General features: G+C 42.0%; 1 protein-coding gene across 1 annotated transcript in view; it reads right to left on the bottom strand.

Moving 5' to 3' along the window:
- rapgef6 (Rap guanine nucleotide exchange factor (GEF) 6) overlaps positions 1-15,884 on the bottom strand; it is a 90,424-nt gene that overhangs the window by 33,929 nt on the left and 40,611 nt on the right. The window lies entirely within an intron of this gene.

Raw genomic sequence — 15,884 nt, 5'->3', positions numbered from 1 at the left:
TCTAGAAGTACACATCGTCGTTATTATAATGTGCTACACTCAGAAATGGGATGGGATTGGAATATGGTGAGGGGGAAGTGAATGGTGGTGGTCTCGTGGCTCCTATTCACACCACTGACTTAATCCGGCTCTAATCCCTTATTTCCCTCTCTCAGTGGGAAGAGCCAAGAGGAGGTGTGAGTGTGTGAGGGGGGTTGATGGGGTCTCCCATTCATGTCATGCATTAAGAATGAGAGTTATGAGATTAAATATAAATGTGCAAGGTTCCTGCAGCTGTACAATTCCATCACGTCAAGGAGGCGTCGGCAATCATTGGAGGATCACGCTGGGCTGTAAATGTGGTGTTTAGATGATTCAAAGCAAGCCAATCTTTCACAACACCGGTCACTGTCAGAGTCTGATCAAGTCTACTTCAAATAAATAGAATTATATCAACCATAATAAAGCATGTGGAAGTTAATTATTGACTCATGTTATGGACAAACACACCTGACACTCACAAAATCCCCCACAAAGACACGTGTGGTTACAAGCAAATGACATTAACTATACCTGAATAATAGTGAGGGTATATTATTCAGATAGTATTCATTCAAATAAAATAAAAAACTAAACTTTATGACTGATGAAGTTCATAAAAAGCATCATCTAACACAGCCAGACTGATCTCCAGAGTCACACGGTCAACTAAATGTCTATTTCCCTGCAATATAAACAGTAAGAAGTCATTCACAATGTTGATCTGCTTTTAATAATAATAAAAAGACGTGTATAATTTGATAATTGGCACCCTCTGTGCTTAAGCTACGAACCAATTTAGTGAATTCATTAAATCCACAGACCGCGCTTCAGCAAAAACCAATATCACAAACGCTTGTGTAAAGTGCGACGGATCAGTAAATTAGAGAGGTCAACGTCACTGCTACACGCTGTCGTTAAAGCTCATAAACCCTAACTTTAGACCTGATTTCCTTGTAGCATTCTAGTGACGATCTTTGCTTCTTCTGTAGAGAGCGACATGCTGATTCTTAGATGGTTTTAGGGAAACTTGAAAGTCATTAATTTACCTTATCTGTCTCGCTTAATAATCTGGAAATGAGTTGGTTAGACGTCCCAGAGGGGACCACAACACTGATGGGAAGAAGATGGAGGTGGAGTACATTGGTCTGTGCTCTTATTTTGTGACTACACTCACTAAAGAAAGGGGAGAGGAGCCATTTTACTTGAATACAGAGACAGAATTTAACTCCAAGACAGGAAACACAACAGACACCTAATACTAGACCAGTCATAGAGGAGGAGAAACATGATTTGTGACCTGTTTATAGAAGATGAAAAGCAGCAGGACAATGAAAAAATGATGAAGAGAAACACGCCACGAGAACAAGACATTAAGATGAATAATAAAGAGCAAGAACGACTTAGCTCAGTAATTAAAGAACACGAGACGAGCCTGATGAATCTCGATGAGGACGATGATTAAAACGACTTCAGCAAACAGCAATGATTAAAATATGATTTGATGAATGATATTGCTGTAGAGTCTCCAAGAAGAAACAAGCAAACTGACAGAAACAAAGAGGGATGATTTAGCGACTCCAAAAATCACAGTGTTCACAAATCAATAACTAAACAATGTGAATTGTCGAGGTGAAGGGAAGAATAACATCTCTCATCCTATTTGAGAGCAAAGCTTAAATGAAAACAGCAGATATATATGTACGGTGCTCATCATAACGGAATGAATGAATGAATACAGGGATGACAAAGGACTGTGAGATTACAAGAGGAGTAAATCTGACATGAACATCATCAGCCTGTACATGTCAGCACTGACAAAACTGCCACTGAGTTGCAGATTCAGCTCTGAAGTTTGCACATAAAGAACCTGGAGCCTCAGCAGTTACTGACATATACCGTACTGTAAGTGTCTTTGCTCCTAACAGCTGTCACTATGTGTTGAGCCGGAGCTCTCAGGCCACATCATCACCTCAGAAACCACAGCGCTCCAAACTGCAGCAGCAGCAGCAGCAGATTCACCTCTGCACAAAGACACAGGGTTACTTATGTTCCCACAGTCGCAAACGAGTTATCTTTATTCTGATGCGATGGTTAACTCGACGTCTCTATGTGATTTCCGCTGGTTTCCTCGCTGTCTCTTTCCTGTCCATCTCACACTTTCACCTTGATTATCTTATCTGCAAGTCTTCTGTCTTTATGTCCATCACATTTTGTTTATAGCGATGTTCTCTACTCTTGGATCAAACCCTAATATTTCCTATCACATGCAATACTGCATCCAAAACACAATTTCTGCAGAAAACCTTGATCAACCTGAGGCCTGTCTGGTCTAATTCTGTCCTGTGGCAGTGGTGGTGTTGTGACACACATTCACGCACAAGAGAATACATGCATTTTAAACACACGTACAGCACTTTTCTATGTGAGAATACATAAGTACGTGAGAGAGGATGCATCTTCAGGAGTTCGCTGCAGGCGACTGGACGCACTTTAGCAGATGCTTCAAGTCATATCAGAGAGGATTGTCTACAGACTCTATATATGATTATAATGCATCTGCAGGATCCATTAAATAATACACACTATACACCACACAGTAATCCATTACTGGTAGATCTGTAGACGCCTGAGTTAAGATACAATGCCGGCAGATGGAGATGGAGAGACTCTACAGAGACATGATGTGAGAGTGTGAAATTGTGTGTGAGAGATGGAGGTGTGACGGGAGATAAGAAGTCAAAAAGGAAAGTGTAAGGAGAGAGTGATGAAGGCAAAGTCCAACATATGATAGAGACTTGATTGAGACTGTGTGTGAAACATGCAGATATTATATAACAGAGATAAGTTCAACAGTGAGGGGGTGAAGATAAGGATACACAGTCTGGATTGTTCTTTGAAGAAGCCAATTCTACGTCAGTCCAGAGTAGACTACCTGTGTGTGTGAGTCAGAAAGAGAGACTCTCTCTCTCCAGCAGCTGGGAAAGGAGGAGATGTAATGAAGTGAAGTTGGAATTGGAGGTGACAACTGAGAGAGAAACGGAGAGAGTGGGCGGAGTTTAGTGGGGAAATATATGAGGAGAGGAAGCCTCATATATTGTTGAACGGAAAAGACAGCGGCGTTATATTTCTCAATTTCAGCGTTCAAAGTGAAAGTGTCTCAAACTTCTCTAGAATCTCTTGGGTCTAGGTTTTAGCAACAGAAATTCTCTCACATTATAGAAAAGAAGGCGCAGGTTGTGATTTGGCAGGTGCTGGTTACAAGGTTCAACGATTACGAGTTGGCAAGTTTTAATGCCTGGATGTACTTGGCTGGCAGGCGACGACAGTGGATAAAGAAGCATTAGTTGGCCCTTTTCGCACTTTGCCGTGCCAGTGTTGTGACAGACAGGGATGATGGCGAAGTGCTCTGGGCAGCCGGCACAGCCAAGGAAGAGCAGGCCTGATGTGACTTGTGCCCCAGTGATGACGGAGAGAGGGAGACACGGGGGGGGAAGAGGAAGGAGAGACGAATAAGCTAAATAGATATCAGAATAAACTCATGTGGATGCTCCACAGTCTTCACCGCATATTCATTCTTCTGGAGGCTCGCACAGTGAAGAGGGTAATTAGCACGGGGGTCAGCACTTCTGGCAGAGTCAAGTGTTTCTCTCTTCTGGAGAACTGACGGCGTTATATCGTCATGCTTCAATGGAAATTCCTCCCAGGTGACATCTTAAGTTGTGTCAATTTTACATTAATGAATAATACTAACTGGTGTTGTTCACCCTTTCTCCTCTCATCACTTTAAGACCTTGTTGAGTGTAAAAAAAAAAAAGAAGATGAAAAAGCATCTGATGTTAACTTTTAACTGCAGTTTAAGCTTCTTTTAAATCTGATTTACTGTTTTAGTACTTCATGGTTTGTCTGATATTGTAAATAGTATAGTTTATTCCCTCTCCGTGATTGTAAAAGTATGTAATTTTCTTTTCCATCTGCCAATTTGCAGATGTTAATTTGACCTTTTGCATTCAATGCAACGCTTGAGTGACGTTCACAGTAGATAATGAATGTCTTCCATCACTTTTTAACAATAAATGGGGTTAAAAGGACCTTCAATCTTGTTTTGCACCCTGTGCACGTTTGCTAATCTGTGTTTATGTGCTACAGGAAGGTGCAAAGGCGTCTTTGTCTGGCCTCCGACGGAAGGTGGGCCACGGTCATGGTCTGCTCCATACACTTTTAATACTGAAACACACACAGAAAGCGAGGGAGGGAAACGGAGAGCGAGAACACACACATACCTTTTGGCTCCCCTCTGTTAACAGATGCTTCCTGCTCTACAGACTAACCACCACTACACCACACACACATGCACGGCGTTCCCTGGCACCCCGACAGGTTGACCCTGGAGCCGGGTGAAAGGGGCCAGCCCCACCCTGTGGTTCTCTCCGCTCTTGTGTTTTTTGTTAATGTTGGATACTGTTCCCCTCACTCACTGAGAGTCAGTCACGACAGAGCTGAGAATACAAAGTGTGCACCACGAGCAGGGCAGGAAATTACAACACTGATCCAAAACCTCCACACGGATCAAACAATGTGTTATTTTACCTGTCACAAAGCTACTCTCGTCAACAAAGGGAAGTCAGAGCAGTGTCCAGATACGAGCTGAACTGTGCTGGTGGTCTTTCCAATGAGTTTGTGTTGTTTTGAAACCAAAAATCTCTCTGCAGATGTGCGTTTGTGTTCCAAAACCACTTTAACATGCTTGAATATTCAGTGTGAAACTGTGGGCATGCTGAAATATGCTTTGCAATATCTGAGAGCAGATGCAAAATATCAACCTCAATCAAACAAAAAAGAAAAGCCCAGGACTGACTTTGTTTTTCAGCTAAACTACACAAATGAAAGTCTTACACAAACGCTTTCTTTACAAAAACAAGCACCAGAAAAATCCATCCATTCCATCTTAAACTCATAAAATGAATACGGTACGATCACGTTAAAGCTCTGTTCTGTGCAGACAGACGAGGGTCTGTCCAGAAAATCAATAGCAGTGGGTTGAATTTGCACATATATATATAAAGTAATTAGTAATTCATGTATGTATGTGCACATGCACTTTATCTGTGGGAGTATTATGGTTGTTTCAATGACTGGCTACTGTCACAGACAATTTTTAAGACTAAAACAGTTATGTTTGGGTTAAAATTAGGGGGTAGAGTCAAGGTCAGTGTCCAGGAAATGAACGCAAGTCAATGTCAATTAGCCTTTCTTTCAGTCAATTCAGTCCAGTAATGATCACCAGCTTCAGTAAATGCAATACAGACGGCGGTTGAATGGGGAAGTTTCTCCAAATCTATTTCCAAGCAATGACGAAACAGGTTAATTGTGGTATTAAACATATTTACGGAAAGAAGGAGACTCCAAATATAATATAAATAACTCCAAATATGTTTGTGCAAAGCATTCACTTGCTAATAAAGAAAATATTGTTGTGATAATAACTGGTATTGACAACATAACAGACAACTATTGCGTGCTTCAAGACAATGCACTGGGACATTTTAGTACACAAGAAAAATCTTATATAAGCCAATAAGATGGCTTGTGTGCGTGAAATGTGATTTTTAAGATCATTTTCCACAGTTACAATGCGATTTAATGCTTCACAAAAGCAATGCATATGGATAGGAGAAAGAAAATGGAGCAATATGTGTTTTTGTTTAGAGTATGAGAGTAATTTACGACTCGAGGAGGGAGAGGGGGGTTGAATTGGGCACGGACTAATGCAACCCATATCGATCTTTATCACCCCTACTTCCTGACTATATGATATCCTAGACCTCCCCCTGCCATGCTAAAAGCACTTTCTCGTTTCGTTCTCTAATGTTTGCAGAGGCAACAACAACAGAGTGTGTTGCACCCACCGCCCTCCTCCACACCCCCACCTCGATCTCTGCTCTGGCCTCAAAGGCCACATTACCTTGACACCCTGTGTGACTTGTATGGGTTCATCAATCAGCCGTCTGTGGGCCTGAGGTCAGACCCGATCCTGGCATTACATCACCTCGCTGGCAAAGGTCGTTGCTCTTAAGTACCCAAAAAAAATGGCTGTGTCAACATTATATCCAGGTGCCAGGGGAGCCACGGTGCAACTCTCTAATACTCTCTTAATGGTGTCTGCAGTTTCCATCTGCTGATCTGACGATACAGAGAATTATAAAGTGCATTTTTTTTGACAGACATCTTTTTATTTACAGCCTTTTCTTTATAGTTTAACTTCATACTTACCGACTCTCACAGACTATAACGTGAATTATTTATAGATAGTGTGACTTCTTGATAACACACACTGGCCCTTATCTGTATTTAAATCTCACATTCTTTCACTTTATTATTACTTTTGTAGCTCATTTGCATGTCTGAGAAAGTACAAGCCACAGATATTCTTATTCGTACCCTTTGGTTTGTGGGTTATTGTTTCCTCTCAAGTCATGAGACTAAAATATGTTTGTGCACATAGTCGTGAAGCAACTTTAAATTGTTTCTAAAGTTTGTCAGTTTGGATGATAGCTTTATTGAATCTTAATTGAATTTTAAAAATGTATATAAAGTTCTGTTTGAGGTTGAATTCATGCGTGAGAATCAATACATTTGATTATTACCTTTATAGTGAGGGGCTAGTGTCTGGGCATGAAGCCACAGCGGTGAGAAACGGGGGTCAAAGGAATAATAAATACCTTTATTCCACTCAGCGGTCCATCAGTTTCACGTTGCCATCTACCATGATGTTTAAAAATGTCAATTTTCAGTGGAACTACACATAAGAATTTGCTTGTCATCTAAAAAATAAACTTAACCAGCTTGATTTAGTTTGCCTAAATCAAACCTCCTACTGTCGTTACCAAATGAAACTGTAGTCCTATTATTATTAGTAGTAATATTATTATTATTATTCAGTGCAACTACTTTACAACAGAGTTATGTGTTGAAAAAATATGTTTTCTTTTAGCCAATCCAAGCCGTAATTCGTAAGAAACTGCTGAATGTGGGGAAAGAATCAAATCTATGAACTGCCTTTGCTTTGAGTATGAGACTAATTATAAGATGCTACTGGTAACGGGTGATGGTGGGTTGCAGGAGCACAGAGAGCAAAGGTTATAGGCACGTGAGGGTGCAGATGGTTTCAGAAGGAGCTGCAGTGATTTATAAGACATGAGGCAAGCAGTTGAGTGAGGATATGGCACAGCAGGGCAGCATCAGCTCCAGCATCAGCCTGGCAACAACAACAACAACATCAACAGACCCCATTACTGACGTTTAAATAATAGATGGGGAAATGAGAGAGGGCAACGGAGGAAAAAGAGATGTAGCAGATAGATGGATGTAGTACAGGATGGAAAAGTCCCTCTCTAGAAACAGACAGAACGAGAAGAGGAACTACAGAGGAAGACAGGAAGGAGTCCTCACTCAAAAAGGAAGTTTAGAAATAGAAATCAGGCCCGACATGAGAAGCAGGAAGGGTCAGAGAGTTCACATTTAGACGAGGATGTGAGCTTTGGAGTTTCTGCTGGGATGAGAGCAACAACGTAATAAAACAAATGAAAATGTAAGCAAGTAGTTAAAAGCCTCATAAAGACAGCAGCGGAACAAGACACTGTGCCTCTTAAAGGCCCGTGTTTGTTTAGTGGAGATGTAAATGAATCTCGGCCTCTCACAGCAGCTCCACTGGCCTACATCTCCCTCCCCCCCCATCCCCCGTCTGTCATCTGATGCCAAATTTCCAACCACGCAGTCAATATTTCGATAACTATTCTCTGACATCAGAATTTAGAACAAGAGAGTAATGCTATATGGTTAGAGCTGCAGTTTGGAACACAATTACTGAACAAAGGCACAGACTGCATGGCAAAAAATGAAAAGTTTCCATAGCAGCACAGTCTAAGAGCATTTGCTGCAGAATAGACTGCTTCATTATGTCTTTCCTAGATCATCCTGCAAAAAAATGACTTACTAACTTATACCATATTTGATTGATGAGGTATAAGCCAAGGATGGACCCATTCAATTTAGTTAAAGTGGGCAGATGCTGTATTTTCTTTGTAAAATAGAACATTTCTGTCCGTTTCTAAGGGAATCATCAGGGCTATTTATAGAACTGTTTGGCCTTGGTGATTGTGCTCTCTACTGAGAGGCATTCAAGTTCAGTCCAACATAAATCCCAGGCAGCACAAAACAGTCAACACTAAAGACACCGACTTGTTCAGGAAAATAATTTGTTGCTATGCTGAGAAGGCAGTCAATGATAAAATTGGTTTTAACAAATGGAATAAAAACCACTGGTTGAGAGGTTTTTCCATTTTCTTTGTTCCCTCGCTTAAACACTCTGCAACACTCTTCATCTTTCTTCCTCAACATCTCCACAAATTAGTTCACAGAACCTTTCCAGAGGATTTAAAACACCCTCCCCTAATCTTCTGCGACTCTACCTCCAGACGCAGCACATGTTACCTAATTGGAAGGAAAGGAAAACTTAATTAACCTTTGTAATAAAAGGTCGGCTCATCGCGGACACGGAAACAATTAACGACAGACTGGAAGGAACCTTGATTCAAAAAGAAGTAAATCTGACGCTGATAACGCGCAGATACAAGTGAAGTTAGTGTAAAAACAGCATCATAAAGAAACCGAGAAGTAATCAGAAGATGATTAGAAGAAGAGAAACCAACAAATATCACCTTTCTTTCAGTCGATGCAGAGTAATAAGGTATTTAACAGTAGTTTAATGTGTTATCTCTGCACATCTTCCAGCTTTAACACCTCACTCTCCAGAGACATAATTATTACTCGTCCTTTTAAAAGCTTCCACACGCACACACAAACACACATTCACGACACAAAAACGAAGACAAACATCTCTGAGGCTTTCAGCACCCAGCAGACACATGGTCCCAGAGAGGCAGACACATTAGGATGCGTCTTACGGCCGTTGTACTACGACGACTAGAGGCCCTGGCATGATGCCACCCGGGCTTCTTTTTCCTTTTATCGCACCTTCAATATGAAAAAGTAAGGAAAAAAACAAACCGTGAAACCATAAAGGACACAAAAACAGTTGCATCATGAAGATTTTCACCTCCGACAAGGCCAACTTTTGTGAATCGTCAATGAACTATGGGAGGAAGTAGAAATATTGATGACAACAGCGTGTTTCTGCGCAGATTTGGGGAGTTTTTGTTGAAATCACAATTCACAAACTGTACACAATAGACTCGTAGGCTATAAATAGCCGCGAGTTTTGCTCAACTCCAAGTGCAAGACCGTTAAGACTATCATTCCCAGCCCACAGGGGCATGTGCCATGTTTTTTGGGTAACATGAAATCAGCCATTCCTTTAGAGAGAGTGAGCATTCTCTCTTGCTGCAGCCATTAAAAAAATGATAAAGCTAAAAATAACTTCTGCATCTTCGTTATTTCAAGGTGACAGTTCAACAGTGTTGAAACAACAAAAGAGAATCACAATTTATGTTCTGCATGTGATCAATTACAAATATATACATTATATGCATGTAAATCATTTTCTTTCACCCCCCACCCTGTCTCACTCTCTCGCTCTCACACACACACACACACACACACACACACACACAGAAAGGCGGCAGCATCCTAAGCCAGCAGCGTTGGCCAGAAAAGGGATTACGACATCGCTTACTTTGGAGGACCACGGCTGCAAGCAGTTGGCATAGCAACGAACTAGGAAAGCCATTTCCACAGGAGGGAGGGGTTGCCAGTGAGGGGAAGTTTCCCCCTCGTTTACCAAGAGATGAAGAAAAAAAATATGAATAGGTGAACGGGACAGTTAATTTCTTCTTTGTTGCAAGAGATTTTTTTTTGTTTTAAAAAAATCCTCAGTGTTGAATTGGCTGGATGTCTGTCAGGATGTGATGTGGATCCATTCATATGTCACGTATTCTCTCTTGTACTAAGGCATTGAAAGGGACTAAAAAATAGCCCTGAATACTGAGTGGTAATCTTCGGGGGATTTAAAATGTATCCCAAAAGGTGGAGGTGATGGAGGTTGCAGGGAGGAAAAATGTAAAGCTATCCAACTTAAAATCCAAGTTTAATAGGTTTTTCAGGTCTTGGATGTTCACTTTCACTGAAGAAGCAAAGGGGTTTCCCTCCTTAATTAACGAACCAGGGCTGGATATGTCCATGCATCTGCAGCCCTCAGGGAGAAGAACCTTCTTGCCTGACTCGAAGTCATCCAAACACTTCCCCCCCAAAAAAAGCCTGTATCCTTGAGCTGCAGCTCGTTTCTCCTCCTCAGTCCTCTGTCAAACTCCTTCCTCTGTCTCTTTGCAACTCTTTATCTCTGCACAGTGCTCCAGTGGTGCATGCGATCCATGGCAGGAGCCAGCGATCGTTCCCCCTGGCTTCAAGATCTCGCCCCCTGGTTAAAGCACTTCTTCTCCTACCACCCACCAAGTAAAAGCTCCTGTAGATAGGATGCTGCGCTGTGGAGAGGGCAGCCGCTAATGGGAAGCGGAGGAGAGAGCAAGGGAAAGGGAGGAGGGAAAAGGGAGGAGGAGAATCCAGCTGAAAGAGAATGACATCACCTGTGCAGAGAGCGAGAGAGAGGGAGAGGGGATGGGAGGTGGGGTGTGGATGAAGCAAGGGAAACTGCATTAGATGGATTGGCTGCTGGGCAGATGTGGATGAAAGAGAGAGAGGGAGAGTGGAAAAGACAGAGATAGAGAGGAAAAGAGAGGGAGCATCTCTATTGATCGTCTGGTAACATAAAGCTGAGTGTATTGAGGCAACCCCCTCCACTTTGTGAGCGTCCTGCATAAATTACACCAAAAAAAGAAAAAGGGGGGTACTGGGGGAGCATAAATCACAAAGCCCCCCAAGAATTAGATGCAAGGGACAGACGGTGGCATTGTTTTTTTGCAAACGCGATAATGAGCGAGTTTTCCCCTCTTCTCCTTCTGGAGGATTTGTGACACCGTCGACAGGATTTGATGTGTAATAAAAGGCACTGTGATCGCAGATAAATCACTCCCATCCAGCAACAACGCTGAGGTAATAAAGGCTGAGCAGTCCGAGTGTGATTTGTCCGAGCATGGAATGTAGGATATCAGCAAAAAAGAAGTTAAATTTTTAAGTACAAAGAAAGGAAGTATTGCTTAAAAGGTGACATTTAAAAACTGTAAAAACCCTTTATGGCAAATTTCCATTAGAAACTGTGATGAATGTTTGTTAGACTGTTGAGACAAAGACGTGAGAGGAGGGAAGAACAGAAAAAGCCGTCTGGTCGTTTGATGGGGTGACGTTTCTCTGGTCCCTAACACTTCAGAGAGAGAGGAGGATCTCCTCCATTCCACTCCTTTCATTCAGTTCAGGTCTGAGCCTCCCTCCCTCCCCGTCTACCTCCGTCTCCCCTCCATCTTCCACCTACCCCTCCAACTTACAATTGCCATGTCTGTCCATCACATTTACCTTAAAATAGCTCTTTTTTTGTTTCCATCTTCACCTCCCTCCCTCCCTCTCTTTCTCTCCCTCTGCTCCCATTTTTTTTCTTTACTCTCGCTCTGCATGCAGCTGTGAACCAGGATCCCTGCCTTCGCTTCTCTCTCTCTCCCATATGTGTGTGTGTGTGAAAGGATACGCACCTCCCGACTAGGAATGACATCATCTTTTTACTCGCGGGCCAATCAGACGCAAGCACATGGAGCCCAGCCTTCAGGGGAGTGTTGTGTACACAAGAGACACACAGACATGTATGTGTGTGGATGTAAATGCATCACACGGAATGCAGAATGGAAGAAATATATAATACAGACATAGACAGGTACCAAATCTACAGATTCAACAGTCTGCTCTGATTTAAGCTGCAAAAGCAGAGAAGCACGCATGCTTTTTCTGCATCACGGCTGAGGTATGTCTGCAAAACATGGGGCAGGATACACATGAGAGAGGAGGAGGAAAGGCTTCCTGTTTCACATGCACTGTTGCAGTGTGTGTGTGCACACGCGTCTGTGTCTGCATTTCCCAGGTTAAATCAGGTGAGAGTTTTATGAAGAGGAGAGAGAGAGAGAGCGCGATGCATAAACTAGACGTCAGATTAAAAATAAATAGATAAATCAAAGAGCACAAGAAGCGGAAGACACAGAAAGTGAGATGGATAAAGGCAGAGGGAAATGTAAGAGAGTGTGTGTGTGTGTGTGTGTGTGTGTAGCTGAAAAGGTGAGAGACATCAAAATGTTTCTGGAAAACAGAAGAAAATCAAGCAGGTAGCAAAAGGCATGAAGCCACCTGTCAAACAACAAACTGTCAGACAGACAGACAGACTCGCACACATCCTGTGTGTGGGTGTGTGGTTGTGTTAATCACAGAGGCTCACTCACACGCGCACACACAAAAAACACACTTTCCATTTTTGCTTAAAGTAGACAATTGGAATCTGTGTGTGTGCGCTCACAGCTAATCAGTTCTGCCAGGCTAATTAAACCCAGTCAGCTGACTGCAGCCGTGTTGCCCTGTATGTGTGCATGAAGACAGAGACACACAAAGAAGTGCTGAGTTGTAATAAAAGCCACACATTTCTCTGCTGTGCATAGAGTCTGACAGATTCCCTTTAACACCAGCGCTAATGAGAGGAGATTTAATCGATGTATTCATGTAAGGTTCAGTTACAACAACTCTCTCTACTATATCATCAGGTAAGAGTGCAGGTTTAGCTGCATCTGTACGGATAAGAGACAACAAGCCGTTCTCCATTATTGATCGGGTGATTAAAACGCCAAAGATGTGTCAGTTATGAGGTAATAAAATGGTTAAATCTCTAGTTTCCAGAGTAAAGAATAGTGGGTACACAGAGAGAGCTGAGACTGAGTGAGTCCAGGTCACACAAAAGACAGAACAATAAACTCGCAGCCCACACAAAGAGACATGGGAACACGACGGCTGCAGCCAGCTCATCATTTGTGTGTTTGTTTGCATGTGTGTGTGTGTCTGTGTGAGAGACAGGACAGGAATTCCTGCCATTTAAACTGTGGCCCTTCCCTTTTCCGACCGGTCCCCACAGAGAGGGATTCAAAAAGAGCCTAAAAAGAGCTGGAGATGCAAAAAAACATGAAAGCAGGCAGAGGAAGAAAAAAAAAGGGAAAACTGCAAAAGCAAAGATGATTTGACTCCTGAACTTCACACACACAAGGTCACAACCCAACTCTGCAGCGTTGATATATTAATATGTATTTCCCCCTCACACAGGAACGCAAAAATGAGGACAACAAACTTCCAAACCCACCCAAGAAGGTCAACATAAAGATTAAGAAACAATAACACAACAGGGGTAAGGATAACTGAACGCAAATTAGAGGAGACAGTGAGTCAGAGAGGTGTAAGAAAGTAAAGGAGTAACAGAAGAGTAGATAAAACATTTAGACAAACAGAGGAAAAGAGGAGGCGGGATGCAGAGGAGGGAAAGAGCGACGCTGCCAAGCGGGAAGGTGAAGGAGAGGAAAGGGAGAAAGAGTGAAGGCTTTGTCTTCAGAACAACATCTGTTTATTTCCACTGTTAGGAAACTGTACCTTTACTCAAACCTGCTGTTTACAAAATAAGGAGGAAGTGGATCAGTCAGATTTTTAAAAGCTCTGCATCAGGAAACTGAAAACCAAAGTGAATCAATATGTCATGTTTCACATGAAAACAGAGCAGATGAAGGTCAAGCACAGAGGGAGGACAGAGGTAAAGAGGAAGTGCAGAGGAGGACAAGAGAAGAGAGGCAGTTCAACAAGGTTGTCGTCTTAGTGGTGCTGATGTAATGCCTAAAATTAGCCTCACAGAGTGGCCCCACTGCTACACTGTGCTGCCCTAACATAGCAGCACTGTCACAGACAGTTACCGCTTTACACCGTACACAGAGAAGTGACGTGCAGCTGCAAACACCAGATGTTTAAGAACACCACCTTTTCCTGGATACTTGAGAGTGTGTTTGAATACAGTTTGTGTTTGAAGGAGCTGTTCCAAGACTATCATGAGGGTCTTTTTTTCCAGACTAAGTCACTGTATCGCTGTACCCACCGGCTGTTTGGATGAAAAATACTTCTTAATTTGGTCTGTAGCTTTCAAAAGAACAGCTCCTTCTACATTTACAGGCCAATAAAACAAGTACATGCACATATATTTCCAGCACAAGTCCAAGCACTATTAACCGTTCCTTCTCTACCTTATCGTCTGACCTGTACCTGACTCCTCCATCCTTGCTCTTCCTCATTAAACTCCCCGCCACGACCTTCCCACAACCTTCACCCATCTGCCCTGCACCTCCATTCCCATAACACATCCGTTATGCTGCCGCACACCCACTCATTTTATTTTGGTCACCTGTCAACTTCTATTACCTTCCAGACCAGTCGTTAACCTTCCTCTCGCCCTTCATCATCAACTCCTAATCTGAAGTTAGAGCGCCGTCTGTATGAAAACAAGCAGCTAGAAACTTCCTATTGTTCAATGTGACTCATAATAAAAACATAACTTAAAATAAATAATACTTTACTTTGTTTACTATAATAATCCCATGGGGCCCTGCTCGGTCCAGCAGAGGCAGAGCTGATGAGCAGCACCTTTGGGCTTTGCTCTGACCCCACCTGCATTTTGATGTAATGAGACCAGACGAAAGTTTCAGCGTTGCATATAAATCCTTGCACAGGCACAACACATCTGCAGTTTTTATAAAAACTCACACACACACCCACCCACACATGCGTGCAGGCTAATGACAATGAAAATGAAGCCAGGAATATTACGGGAATGTTCACAACTTTCACCGTCTCGCCATGCCAAGCAAAACCCAATAAAACCCCACCGACACCACTGAGCTCAGTCCAAACACAATCAGCGCAGGAAATGTTCTTTTTCAACAGACTACCACAGTGGCCGGTGCTTCCCAGACAAGTCCACAGTTACATTTAAGTGCATCTTCTCTTTACCTCATGGCAGTGACCTTTAAACATGAGCAGAGGAGGAAAGACGATGCCCCTGCACTTACTTTGTCACGACTGTACTCTTCACACCATCATGACACAGCGTTTGCGTGAGTCACTCTCTATGAGTTGATATTTGAGGAATGACAAAGCACAAAAAAAAAACACCATCTCACCAAATTTAACACGTCAGGATCAAGTCATCACTAACGGAAAAGAGAAAGGTGGTGTCATCAGGTGTGTTAATGTGCTTTTTATGTTGGATTAAATTTAATCTAAACCCATTAAATAATAAAGTTAGCTTGAATTTCCTGAGAAACCTTTTACATTCATAAGTTGTATCTACAATCAGTGCAATATTACTATTATTTAGGACTGAAACAAATACCCGATTACTAAATGTATGGAAACTATTTTATATGTTTTTAAGGAATTAAAGCCAGTTTTCTGATTTTTCAGCTTCTTAAATGTGAATATTTTCTGGTTTCTTCGCTGCATATAACAAATAAATCCTTCAAACTCAATAACTTTTGGTTTTTGGACACAACAACAAGACGAGACAGGTTTGAGAAACACTGATCAACATTTTCTGATTTTTTATGGACCAAACAAATAATCGATGATGAAAATAATCGTTAGTTGCAGCCATATTATAATTTTATCTTTTTAGCACATTGCTGCCATGTTTAATTTCTCTAAATATGCTCCATTTCACTTTTTCAGATGATGACAATAGAGGAATTCTATTCAATCCTCCTGAATCTTCCACACACAGAGTCACTGATACAGAACCTCTTTGATTGGACAAAATGCGTGTTTTGAAAATAAAACTCACCACTGTGAGATCTATTTAGTATCTGCTTTGCTGTGAGACACTGCATGTGCTACACATA

Source organism: Microchirus variegatus (assembly GCF_963457635.1).
Source record: "Microchirus variegatus genome assembly, chromosome: 2".
In the NCBI taxonomy this organism is placed as follows: Eukaryota; Metazoa; Chordata; class Actinopteri; order Pleuronectiformes; family Soleidae; genus Microchirus; species Microchirus variegatus.
This window is presented reverse-complemented; position numbering and strand designations above follow the sequence as displayed.